This window comes from Lissotriton vulgaris, chromosome 12 (assembly GCF_964263255.1).
Source record: "Lissotriton vulgaris chromosome 12, aLisVul1.2, whole genome shotgun sequence".
Classification (NCBI taxonomy): domain Eukaryota; kingdom Metazoa; phylum Chordata; class Amphibia; order Caudata; family Salamandridae; genus Lissotriton; species Lissotriton vulgaris.
Genome location: NC_141700.1, coordinates 743432226 through 743445884, shown reverse-complemented (window position 1 = coordinate 743445884; position 13659 = coordinate 743432226). Strand labels below are relative to the sequence as shown.

The following is a 13659-nucleotide window of genomic DNA, read 5'->3' as shown; positions in this document are numbered from 1 at the left end:
GGGAGCAATGATGTTTCCACATCTTTACAAGCGTTGATCCATTCCTATCTTGTGAGTTAGGCCCTCCCACATGAGAGGAATTGCTTTACTCAAAACACATGAGGAATGCAGGACATTAAGGGTTTTGCTATTAGCTGGAAGTTCCAGAGACTGTTGTCACATAAATGCAGAGATTTTATATTTCAGACCCATAATTTGACATTTGCAGGCTGGGTGGGGCCCTTCTAATGAGTATTTTGGTGGGATGGTGGGTTGAGGGCCAGGTACATTGCAGTGAGGGCTGGAAATGTTGCTGGCAGCCTGCCAGCCACATTCCTACTTGCTGCACTTCTAAACAAACATTGAAAGAACAAATCACTTTAAAACATACCTAAAATGTACTTTAACACCAGTTGTTTGAAGTCAATTATCTCCTATTGGTTGAAGCTGAAAGCTGTAGCCAAAGAATGTCATGAGTGTCTCCAATAGAGTTCCCTCTGATGCATGCACAAAAGGGGTTTCTAGCCATGGGTGTTTGGATGTGACTTCACCATTCACAGTGCAGATGGGTTGCATTGTGAAATTGGAGGTCACATTCATAGCGCCAAAAATAATATGTTTCACAACTGGAATCAAAACAATTCATATATTCTTAACTTCACATTATGCTTGCCACCTTACTAGAGTCCCAGTTTTGCCTATATGTTTACCTTTTACTTTCTAAAATGTAAAGTGTTTGCTTTGGTTGCTGAAGTTTACCTGTTTCTCCTTACCGGGCCACTGTATCAGGCTGGCATTGACAAGGAGGTGCTGGCCTGGAGGGGCACTGGGATCATAGGTGCCCACCTTCACATGCTGAACAGTGCCCTGAGGACTCAGCTGCCAGTTTACAATGTCATACCTTGCTGGTGGGTTACCATTCTTGTCAAAGAAGGCTTCAGTTTTGAAACGTACATTCTTGACATAATGAAGTAACTAGTGGTGAAAGAGAAATAGAAGGCATGAGGCTTTTTCGTGATTATCTTTTTTGGCAAACTTCTTTTTATCAGTTTTTTTTCGAAAATGAACATTAACATTAAAAGAAAGGTGTTTCAAAAGATCCTTTCTTAAGGCATGATGAATTTTCTTACTGATCAACTCAACCAGCAATCCACTCCCATTCACAGTTTAACTTAATGTCTTCCATTTGTTCTCAAAGATGTAAATATAATAAACACACCAGTGTGGGAAACATATGTACTCTTAGCACCCTTATCAACCACAGGCAGAATAATCTTTTTTAAAGCACCACTGTCCTCCATCTGGGAGGAAAGAGGGGCCTGGAAGCCCCTGACATAAAACCTCCCCAGTAGCAGTTACCCCAGATTATCAAATTATATTACCACAAATAATCTGCTGGCGTACATTTTAACAAAGAGAAACAATGCTGACAAGAAAACCATTTCAAAAGGAAAAATTTTTTAAGATTATGATATATTTTGTACTCTGCATTCAGATTATCATGGTCAAAACAAGTGCTTCAACTATTCTATTATTCCTGACTAGGTCCTTGATGCTCTTTTTTATTTTAAATGATTTTTGTTTGCATTTTTTTTAAAAACACAGAAGGAGCACCACTCAAAGGTCCATCAGTGTGATTGTTTCATCTTCTTAATATCACAGAAGAAAAACAAAAAAGAAAGAAAAGGCAGCCTAATGACTGATCGGTTGTCCCTTTTAGAAATTCATAACATGATAAGCCTGTGCAAATCAGCTATACAATACAAAGCTGGTGCATGACTGCGGAGGTCACAGATAAAGTGCAGCTGCAATAAATAATACTTTCCTGAGTTGCTCAGTGGGCAAAATTTAAACCTTGCATCGAGGGGGAAGGTAGTATAAAACACTCCAGACCACCAAAATATCCTCAACAAGATTACCCCATAATACAGATATAGCAACAATCATTTAGTTTGTTACTAAACTATATGGACTATCAATAGCATTAAATATAATCTTTATATCAAACCATCAATCCATTGTGTATCAGACTGATGTAACTGGATCCCCCTTGTCTGCAGTTTTCATCCCTTTCACTCATAAAGTTTTATTTCCATATTATAGACAGCCAAAAATCTAGGTCTCCATCCAGACAATGTATGAGGTTCTGGGTTGTCAGACTGTGGCAATACACATTTGTGCTACTGCCGTAACAATAAATAATTTCTTATCTCTCTTTTTTAGCTGGTGCATTGCCGATAGAATCCTTTACTACTCAGTCAGTCAATAAAACTTTATTCGGTCTTTTACAACCATAAAAGTATACAAATACGCAACATATCATTCAATAAAATAAGTAGGTAAGAATAATAGAATAATCAATACACATTTTAAGCCTATAATCTTTAAACATTATTTAAAAAACTTTCAAAAACACACAATTTAATTTTTAAACTTGTAAACATTCGTATATTTCTCACTGTGTTACTTTTGTCCTTTTATAGCTCATTCTCCTTGTAAGTTTAGAAATCAAGTCACCTCAATACTCTTTACATTTAAGGAACTCTTTAATATTTTTTTATATATTTCCCCATGGCACAAACTATATCTAAATTAATTATTTCCACTAAAAGGTTTACAGCTTGCGTCCTGTTTTTAATATCATATACTTTTTAAATCAGATATAAAAACTCTCTTTGTTTTTCTAAAACATTCTGACAATCAAATAAAAGAAGTAAAATATCACATGTAGTTCCTAAAGGGCACGTGCATTTTCCTTTGTTGTTCATCATAGAGCTTTTTACCTCTTTATTCGCATAGCAAGGGTTTACCCCAATTCTTAACCTTAACGCTTCTCGCCTTAATGGGCAGCTAGGTAGCCTGTCAATATACTGTAGTTATTTTTGCCACGCTGAGGCCATATGGAGAACTGAGCTTTTCTGCAAGCGGTAATCTTGGTCCTGAGCTTGAAAAATTTATTTTTCCAGGATCCTAAGTTCCCTCTTATCTATCTTAAGTTGGAGGGACTGGGGACATAACCTAAGCTTTAACATACAACATGCTTTATTGATAGTGGCTCTGATCCTTTTTGCCAGGTTAGCTCACTATTTACAATTTCATTCTTGCACCATTGTGAGATTTTATCATCCTCAACTGATCCCAAGTGCTGCCAGAAATGTAATAAAGCCATGCATGCTGTTATACCACATGAGGTGATTCCCAATTCTAGTCGTGCTGCTTGTACTATTGACGATCTAGGTAGAGGGAATAGATTTTTCAGAATATTTCCCTCCTCTATGTCCCACCTATTTTTGCCACTCAAATAAAGTACTTTTGCACCGTACAAAAAATGGGGAGGTACCATTGCTAAGTAAGCCTTTAGGACCGGTCTATCAGACATTTCACCATACACACTATTAAATCTTTTTAATCCCTTCACTGAAGCAGATTCCCTCATTTTTAGTGCATCAAGATGGGTGTACCATTGCAAGCTACTCTTGAACCACATACCCAGGTATCTGTATTCTGTTACTTTTTTCCAACTTCTCTGTACCCGAATACCTAAAGAACCTTGTTTTTCTTCTACCAAAACATAGGATCTTGGTCTTCTCCACGTTAACAAGTTTTTTGACTTGGCAGTATTCTTCAAACATGTTTAATTTTCTTTGTAAACCAATCTCCATCTGGTCCATAATTACCAGATCATCCACGTAAAGTAAGCATGAGATATGTTTTCCACCTTGCTTTGGTCTTGCCCCTCTTGTGTTACCTAAGTTTAGGGGCAGGTCTGCAATAAACAGGGAAAAAAAGCAGGGGGGCAAGTACGCACTCCTCCCTCAGCCCATTACCAATCTGTTTTTTCCAAGATAAACTTCCCTCTGCATCCAAGATGATCTGGGTCCAGGTTTCTGTCTGCAGGGCTCGGATCAAGGTCATTAATTTGCATGGGATGTTTTACCCTAACAAGGTCAACCACAGCTGCTCCATGTTCCCAAGATCGAATGCTGTGCGGAAGTCCACAAAGCAGCAGAACAAACTGCCCCTCTGCTCGATTGACTTCCGTGCAATGGACCAGAGAGCAAAGCAGTGGTCAACCCTTGAGTGACCCTCTTCAAACCCTCCCTGTTCTGGGGGCACTATCTGTTTTTCTTCCACCCAGTCCATAGGTAATCCCATGATTACTTTGGCGAATACTTTTTTACCTACGTCAAGAAGGTTTATTAATCTGTAATTTTTTGGGGCACTTACGTCGCCTTTTTTGTGGATTGGTATACAATTGCTCCTTTCCAATTTTCTGGCACAATCCCTGTATTAAGGATCCTCTGTCACATATTTGCAAAGAATTCTGACCACCACTCCGGCTTTGTTTTTATAATAACTGCCGGCAAGTTATCTGGGCCGGCTGCACGGGTTAAGTTTAGACTAGATATTATCTTCCTAATGTGGCTGGGGGTAAAGTGGTCTTTTATTTCTTCCCTCACACCTGGCCATGCAATTGAACTTATTTTATATATATTTGATGTATCCTTAGCCACTTCCCATAGGTTTCCCCCAAATAGTCCACCCATTTATCCTCAGGAACCGAGCACTGCAGAGACCCTAAAACTTTACTGGCGCTTTCCTGTACCAGCTTCTAGAAGCCTTTCACATTTTTTTCCTCAATTCCCGCTAATAAATTTGCCCAACATCTGTCTTTATAAATTCTTTTTTTATTCCTAATGATTGTTTATATTCAAACCTTCATTTCTGGAGGTTAGATAACAGTTCGTCGTTGTTCCTTCCTCTAAGTCTTCTTTCCTTTTGCCTGATACTAGCTTTTGCTTTACGGCAATGCCCGTCAAACCATGGACTGTTATTAATATGGGATCTTTTCTTACTTGCTGCCCCAGATTTACCACATTTAATTTTTATCCTAAGACATTCTACCAATTGTCTTATTGTGTTTTCATACCAGATGTTATCATTCTCAGATGGTGATTTTTCTAATGTGAGAGTCAGCTGTACTGCACTTAGTTTTTTAATATGCTCTTCTGAAATACGAGTTGTCAGTCGCTTAGGGTAATGTACATGTGTTTGAAGAACTGCCTCTCTCTGAATAACGCTTTTTGCATATAGTTTAGTCAACAAAGGATAGTGATTGTTACCTTCCACTCTTACTAATTCAAAGTGCTTGATTAATTCAAAGCTCCAAGCATGTGTAAACATCGAAATTATTGGACACAATTGCTGCCCTATTGTAAATGTGCGCCTAGCTGGGCGGTCAGCTGCCATTCTACCATTTACACATATCAAACCCGTGGAACCCAACAGTTGTCCAAGAGCCACATCTTGGGATGACATGTCACGGCTGGGGAGCTTAGCGGTCTCTATATTGTAGGCTCTTAACAAATCTCTGCACCATGAATCTATTTTTAGGGGGTTTAATCTGTGGTTAAAATCGCCAAATATCAAAAACACATCCTTCGGGTAGGTATCACATATGGTCTCTATATCCTTTTTTAAATGTTCCAGGTCCACCTTATAATCATCTTCCTTTCCCTTCTAGATGTATACGTTAACAATACATATACCTTCGTAGCATGGGTCATCATTCAGTGTTAGCACTCTACTACCTAGTGCCCACTTACATTTTAGTTTGAGGTGTTCCTTTTTTCTGGCAATTTTTGTGGATACCAATGTCAATTGTTCCCAGAGGGTTTACCAAAAGGGTTCTTCCTTGCTGCTTTCAGATGGTAGGCAAACCCTTCAGTGACTAGGGTTTCGTCGCACAGCCAAGTTTCTTGCAAACACACAATGTCATTACTCTTAAACCCTTCTGTGCACGAGGATTTTCCACGCTGTGCGGGCGTTTCCATTAGTGGGCAGGGATTCGGACGGCCGAGGACCGTCCTGCGCACATGCCCACCGTGACGTGTGACGGCTCCCGGCCGTCGCGTGCATGGAAGAGGTTAAGGATGTTATTAAAACTTTCTTGGAGCACTATTCTTTTATAACCATTGATATTCCAAGAGACTATAGAAAGGCTGTGCAACGACCCAAACTCCTAGTCAATTTCACTCAGGCATCCATCTTCCTCATACTTCATGCTAACTCTCTATATCTATTCCCGGGAACTGTATCCTACATTCACCCCAGTGCAGAGACCTGCTCCAAAATTCATTGTTTTTTTGTCTCACCATTGCATTCCAGTTTGAACCCAGCCATATGCAAATCAGTCTTGACCTTGTGCCCAATGGGAACAGTCCACCCCAAACTGCCAGGCCAGGTCCTCCCTGGAATGGAAACAAGCATCCTTGGACTGGTTTTGGGGTTTCACCCCTCTTCAGCCAGGGTAGCTTGACTCCAGTGGCATGGAGAGCACAGGACCCACGTCTCGGCATACCAGTCCAACTCGGGGGGACATATGCAAAAACAACAATTGATGGACTGAATGTAGAACAACATCATACATTCACCCCAGTACAGAGATCCGGGCCTAAATCCATTGTTGCTTTCTCGCCCTAAGTGCGGCAGGTATGCCCAGATATGGGTCCAGGGCTCACTATGCCACTGGAATCAAGCTATCCTGGCTGATATAGGGTGAGACCTCGAAACCAGTCCTAAGATGCTTGTTTCCAGTCTAGGGAGGACCTGGCTTGGCAGTTCGGGCTGGACTGTTCCCATGAGGCACAGCGTCAAGACTGATTTGCATATGGCCAGGTCTAAACTGGGGTGGCATGGTGAGCAAAAGAAAGATGGATTTAACCCAGATATCTTGACTGGGGGTGAATGTTTTGATTTGTTCTGCATTCCGTCCATCAATTGTGTGTCATTTGAATAAATAATAATGAGGCAGGTCCATTTGCAACCCACTGGGAATTGCAAAAAGTGACAAAAACACTATTGTACTTCTTATTTTGCGACTACCTAAATGCAAGTCAAAAAAAGTTGCAATTATGCACTTGCAAAATGTAGCGATCATACATGTGGCCCTTGCTGCTTTAACAGCAATTCCAGAAATTACACTAATATGCCACATCATGCCATTTTGTACCACAGGTGTCAAAAAATTAGCGTGCGTGTCCTGGAACACTATGAACAACTTGAATGCGAGCAGTTGCCGTAAGTGATGCTTGTATTTTTAACACTGTTTTTTTAACCCAGAATACATACTTCCAAATTGATACTAGGATGTTTATCATATTATTAAGAGCCAAAAGGCTGGTTTCCATTGTGTGCAATTATGGATAATTTTCCCAAAAGTTTGCTTAATTATGCAGATGCAAATTAAATGAATTTAGCACACTTCTTTTTATGGCACACTTGCATGGTGCTCAAGGCTCTGAGCACCCCCACTCCCTCTTTATTCCCTCTTTATTTATAAAGGGATTTTAAAGTGGGTACACTTGTGTTTCTTTATTGGATTGCTTATTTAATCTGTAAGCCCTAAAAACATGTTTAGATGGTCTTAGATGTGGCCTAATTCAAGAAAACATACTCTTGACATCTCCTAAAACATACTGTGTTTCCGCATTGCTATTCACTTGACGAGCCCAAAACACGTGTTAAATCTATCAGATTAAATCACTTTAAAAGACCTTGCAACTAGAATGCATACAATGTCTTACTTGCCAAGGCTGGAAATCCAAAATGTTTGCACAGGCCCCATTGAGGAAAGGGCTGTCCCTTGGATGGCAGTTGCTCAAGTCTTGCAATGCCAAAGCAATGGCATATACGGCAGAGTAGATATTATAGGTAATTCTTAGGTCAGAGACTTCATTGTAATTGACTTTAAAGTTATCAAACTTCTCAGATCCTGTGCATGGGACAGTGTTGTTATCCCAAGAGCTCAACATGCTTTCCTCATAGAGCCATTTGCAGCCAAAAGCTTCTTCCCAAAAGATTCTAATCAATGTATCACCGGGAGATTGTGAAGGCTGAACACTGGTGAGGTAGTCCTGAAAGCCCAACATCTCACCACTGTGTATGGCAAAGCCAAGGGATCCGAGCAAGGAATCTGCATACTTCTCCATGGGAAAGAAAGTAGAGGTGGACCAGCTCTCACTGCCTATCCAGACTTTGCCAGTAATGTTCTGCCTCACCATTTCATCCACAACTGGTGCTATGTCGTAGTCTGAGGATATTATGACAACAGCTACTGCTAGCGATGTTTTGATCACTTGAATGACGTGAAAGGCATTTCTGTCTGCTAGGCTAGTAAGGATGCTCTCTGAGAAGGCGACGCAGACCCCGCCCTGGATGAGCTCTTGCTGTAAAATGTGGACCATCTGTCTGCCATAATCACTGTCTACAGCCAGGAGACCAACCCAAGTCCAACCAAAGTGCACCAACAACTTGGCCAAGCCACGAGCCTGGGAGTCATCACTTGGGATGGTCCGGAAAAAGGATGGGAACTGAGTCCGGTCACTCAAGAGGGGACTTGTTGAAAAGTAGCTGACCTGTTGAGAAATGTTTTAAGATGTTATCATTTTTACAATGGGTATGTTGACATATAAGTGGGAACACCGTTTACAACGCAACTTTTACCACGCACTACCTTTACCAAGTAACTTTTACAACGCAAGTCGTTACAACGACTTGCGCTGGGGGCGCTGTAGGATAGGGAATAGTTTAATTTACTATCCAAAACCTTCCCTACTATCCACGGGGACTGGAGTTGGAATAGTAAATTAAACTACTCACTATCCAGCACCCCCAACGCAAGTCGTTGTAACGACTTGCGTTGTAAAACATGCGTGGTAATGGCATGCGTTGTAAAAGCATGCGTAGTAATGACATACATCCCATATAGGACCAAAGATAGCTAAAACCAAACAGAACTAAACACCCTAGTAATGGTGCCTTGTTACTTTAAATGCTAGAGCACAGGTTAGTTTTACCCTACTGATGATGTGTTGTTGCAATAGGTAATGTAATGCATGTAACTGATGCCTGTTTCCAGGTACTTTAGAGAATTTGACACTTTGTAGAGTACTCAGAAAAGCAGTGTAATTTCCTGCATTTCATATGCATGAAACTATTTCTCAAAATGCACTGATTTTAGCAATTACGAGAAACGTAAATAGGGGCATAACTTCTCGGAGCTTTTTGGGTAGCCCACTTGGTTGTGTTTCCTGTAAAGTAACTGTCCACACCACCACCACCCCTTTACAGCATACATTTTTATTTATGGAACAATTAATACAACACTGCCATTAGACAACTGTAACATGGTGGGTTTGTGATTCATGAAAGTTGCTTTTAAGTACTGTGCCCCTATTTCTCATGCTGCTTGGTGTACCTGATGTAATGGTACCCTTAGCTAACTTTTCACCAGCAATTAATGTAACTATTTTTTTCGGTTCAACCAAAATATGGTTACTGCTGCCTATTAGAAATTGCTTGAGTAACCCACTTGGACAGCTTGTCATCAGCTAACTCCCACATTCCTCATGGCATTCAGCTGTGTTCATCTGTGTGTTTTAATTATGTTATTAATGATTTTATTCAAGTAACAATTTAACAATGTTCACATATGGAATAGCAAGGGTCATTTTTAGTGTGTATTCCAGAAAGCAAAAGCTATTTATGTATCTATGTGGAGATGTGTGGCTCAATGATTAGAGCGACAGACCCTGATGCAGAGGTCTAGCCCGGGACCAGGGTTCAATTCCCCGCCTCGGCAGGTCTTGGGCTCAAAATTCCACGGACCTGATAATTCTCGCCTTGGTGCCTATTCCAATCATGGAGTCCCACTCTGCAACTCTTGGCAATAGCTTTCTTAATCTCCACAACGGCCCCCACAACGCTAACGATGCCTGGCCTCCACCTTGAGGGGGGCCAGGAGTGGACGCCTCACAGCAAAAGCCAGGATGGGTTCCACAGTGGTATGCGTACAAGCACCTTGAGACCCTTGCGGGTGAGTAGTGCACTATACAAGTATCAATTTACATATCTGTCAACAATGTCAACCTGGTACATCACTTTATGTTGCCATTGACAATGGGGGTTGACTGCAGTGCCTAGCCATGGCCCAGTCCATGCACACTCCCAGCATGCAGTCCGCCACTGCTGATTGTAGCCTTTGTATGAGCGCAGCAGTGTTTATCCACAGGCCAGCTGCACATGCACTTTGCACCTTAAACCCAATTCTCATATGTCAATGTATATGCAAGTCTGTCAACTATTATCAAAGGAATTAATGGATCTGCATTAAATTTGGGATTTTCCATACTGGGCTTAACGACAAATAACAACAGAAAACTAAACTTGTAACTTTCTGATGAACATTGTGCAGATTTGTAACCCAAGTTTGGACCCAGTGATATGTATACATTTGAGAGTCTTATACCATTAAGGAATTGTCTTCACTCAGCCACCCAATGACATCCCTGTTACTGGGGTACCTGTGGCAGTCTGTACCGACCCAACAGGTGGGCCATGCTGATGGACCGAGTGGACGCCGAGTCTCCTATAATAGCCGCCAGTTGGGGGCCCCAGTGGCATCGATAATTTGGCACAGGATCCTCCCTCTCCGTCAGCATCCAGAGGGTCCCGTCCAGGGTCCTCCGAAGCACAGTGCACGAGTCATATATCCGGTAGCCCAGGGTGACGTTGGCCAGAAGGCGGGGGTTGTGATTGATTTCATTGATGGCAAATACCATACCCTGAATGCGCTGGTAATTCTGGAAATGGAACCTAAAGCACAAGTATAAAATGAATACTCAATTATATTTACATTAGAAGCCAATGAAATTCACCTCTTTTCTTCTCCCTCTGACTTTATGTCTCATAATTGCACTGTTTCATGTTTCTGATTCTGACCCTTGGCCCTACATTTATTTATTTCGTTTTAACTCGGTGTATTAGTCTCCATCAATGTTTCTGCATGTCTGTTCTAATGGATCAGAACATTCCAGGCTGATAAAAAGTAACGGAACAGAGTTTGTGAGTGGTAAAATGTGCAAACAGCAAAGGTTGCAGAGTGGAAGTTGAGTTTTGGATTGGTAAAAATGTGTGCACAGCAAAATTGCCCTGTGGAAGTTGTCTTTTGGAGTGGTAAAATATGTAAGGAGCAAAGTTGCCCTGTGGAAGTTGTGTTTTGGAGTGGTAAAATATGTAAGGAGCAAAGTTGCCCTGTGGAAGTTGTGTTTTGGAGTGGTAAAATATGTAAGGAGCAAAGTTGCCCTGTGGAAGTTGTGTTTTGGAGTGGTAAAATGTGTAAACAGCTAAAGTTAGCCAGTGGAAGTTGAGTTTTGAAGTGGTAAAATATGTAAACAGCAAATGTTATTCAGTGAAAGTTGAGTTTTACATCCGGAGAGGTCAAAGGTGTCAGCAAACTAAACTCTTAGCACAAGATGTTGAGGGTGGCTCAGGTTTTGTGGAAGTAGTGGGAAGTTGGGTAGAGAGTGATGAAGGTAAAGATAAAGGTGTTAGTAAGTGGTTCGAGTTTAGAGCAGCAAAAAATGAGGACTAGAGAATTATTGAGAGGGAAATGTGTGCATGTTATGTACACTCACAAAATGTACAGTACTGCCGTGGTTCACTTGTGTGGTGTAGTTAATTTCATGATGGTTCAATGGAAGAAGCTGCGTTTATGTTCTTGCCCATGATAGTTATTCCATAAACTCAACTATAATGTGATTTGAGGAAAACAGAGAGACAGCTAAAAACCCTAAGCAATCTCATGTGTCACACTATAAGGGACATGTTTACCAGGGAAGAGGAGTGGTGAGACGTTAACCTTCCTGGCTTAACGCCTCACTCCACCACTTCAGTAACGCAGGGCTGCACCATATTTTTCAAGAATATAAGCAGGTGTTACACTTAGCAGCCTAGCACCAGTGCAGGCACCCTCAAGGGTGTCTGTGTACAAGGGAAGATTGTTTATGTACCGGAAGGTCCCCCTTCCTGCACATAAAAAATATTTAAATGCTGATTTGTAACTTCTAGAAGTTGCAAAACAGCTTTGTTTTTTACAAATGATTGTGTGCAGGAAGGGGGACCTTCCTGCGCATAAACAATAATTGGCCTTTGTCTTTTTCCATGTGTGCTGCAGAAGGCAACACACATGGAAACAGCAAAAACGAGGAGAAATGAAACATTTCTACTCCTTGCACCAGGGTAAGACCAGGTTTTTCCCTGGTCTTAATTCTGGTGCTGCCTTCATATTTACGCCTCCCTTATAAATGGGAGGCAGTGTCAGTATCAATGGGTGTTGCAACACCCATTGGCCTCCCCTTTCGCTCTAAGCATAGCGTGAAAGGGGGGCCTTATTTACTCGGCCCCCCGCTCTTTTCTTCCCCTCACTTGCGGTGTCCCCCAAGGTTCTGCCCTCTCCCCCCTCCTTTTCAATCTATACATGCAACCACTCATGGCTTCCCTTCATCATTCCTCCGCTACAATATACAACTACGCCGACGATCTACAACTGATTTTCCCATTGGACACCACACTTTCCTCCCGCCTCAATTTTCAAACAACTATGTTACTCATCTCTGATTGGATGGCGCACAGCCAGCTCAAGTTGAATCCGTCTAAAACGGAACTTGTACTGGTGGGCGGTCCTACCAATCCTTGGGATGGTAACTACTGGCCCCCCTCTTTGGGTCTCCCCCCTAGCCCGGTCAGCTCTGTGAAAAGCCTAGGAGTGATCATCCGTGAGGATCTCTCTATGAAACCTCAGATCTCAGCAGTAACATCGTCCTGCTTTTTCCAACTACGCAGAATCCGCAAGATCAGTAGATTTCTGACCAGAGAAGCACTCACACTGGTTATACTGGCTTTGATCATCTCCAGGGTTGACTTTGCCAACATCTTGTACGTGGGGATCCCTGTCTATCAACTTCATAAACTACAACTGATCCAGAACCAGGCTGCCCGCCTGGTGTACCATCAACCCAAACACCAGCACGTTTCCCCGCTCCTGAAGAGCCTTCATTGGCTCCCAGTGGCTAAACGGTGCTCCTTCAAGCTCGGCTGCACCCTATTCAAATCCTTGCACAACCAGGCTCCTGAGTTCATTTCCTCCAAGCTTAAGCGTTACCTTCCTACCCGCAATTTACGTTCCTCTGCTGACAATCTTCTTTGCACTCCATCATTTCGCCGTAAAAAACACGGTGGTTTATGCTTCTCTTTTCTAGGTCCCTCCTTTTGGAACTCCCTCCCCTCTCCCTTTCGCTTTTGCCCCTCATATGAGTTGTTCCGCAAAACTCTGAAAACTCACCTTTTCAAGGCGGCCTTTGAGTAACTCCTCTGCCCTGGATAGCTATGTTTGTTATGAGCGCCAAGAAACCGTCCCGGTGTACGTGCGCGGTATAAATTACTTAACATAACAACATAACATCGGCAGCGTTAAGCCATGTTAAGTGGCTTAACGCTGCTTTGTAAATTAGGCAAAACTCCTATTGGCACAGGAATGTCAGAAAAAGTGATGTTGCCGTGGCGATAGGGGCTTGTAAATGTGCCCCTAACTTTCCTGAAATGATGAAATCCACAGATCTCTATGACAACTTAAAAACAGTCTTACTTCTGACAAGTGACTGATGAAGGCAAATCAGTGAAGGATGTAGGGGTGACCAATCTATCGCCATGGACTGCAACAATGGCGCCAATCAGAATCTCTCCATCTCTTGAGAAACCAGCCACCCGTGGCCTGTGGAAGAGACATCCGGATGCAGAGAGCGTGGGCATCAACAGACCCAGAAAAAGCTGCTGAATGCT

The 13659-nt window shown here is 42.1% G+C and overlaps 1 pseudogene; it reads right to left on the bottom strand.

The window, feature by feature from the left end:
• Positions 1 to 13037, bottom strand: part of LOC147678533 (vomeronasal type-2 receptor 26-like) — a 45392-nt pseudogene extending 32355 nt beyond the window's left edge.
• Positions 13038 to 13659: the final 622 nt, after the last annotated feature.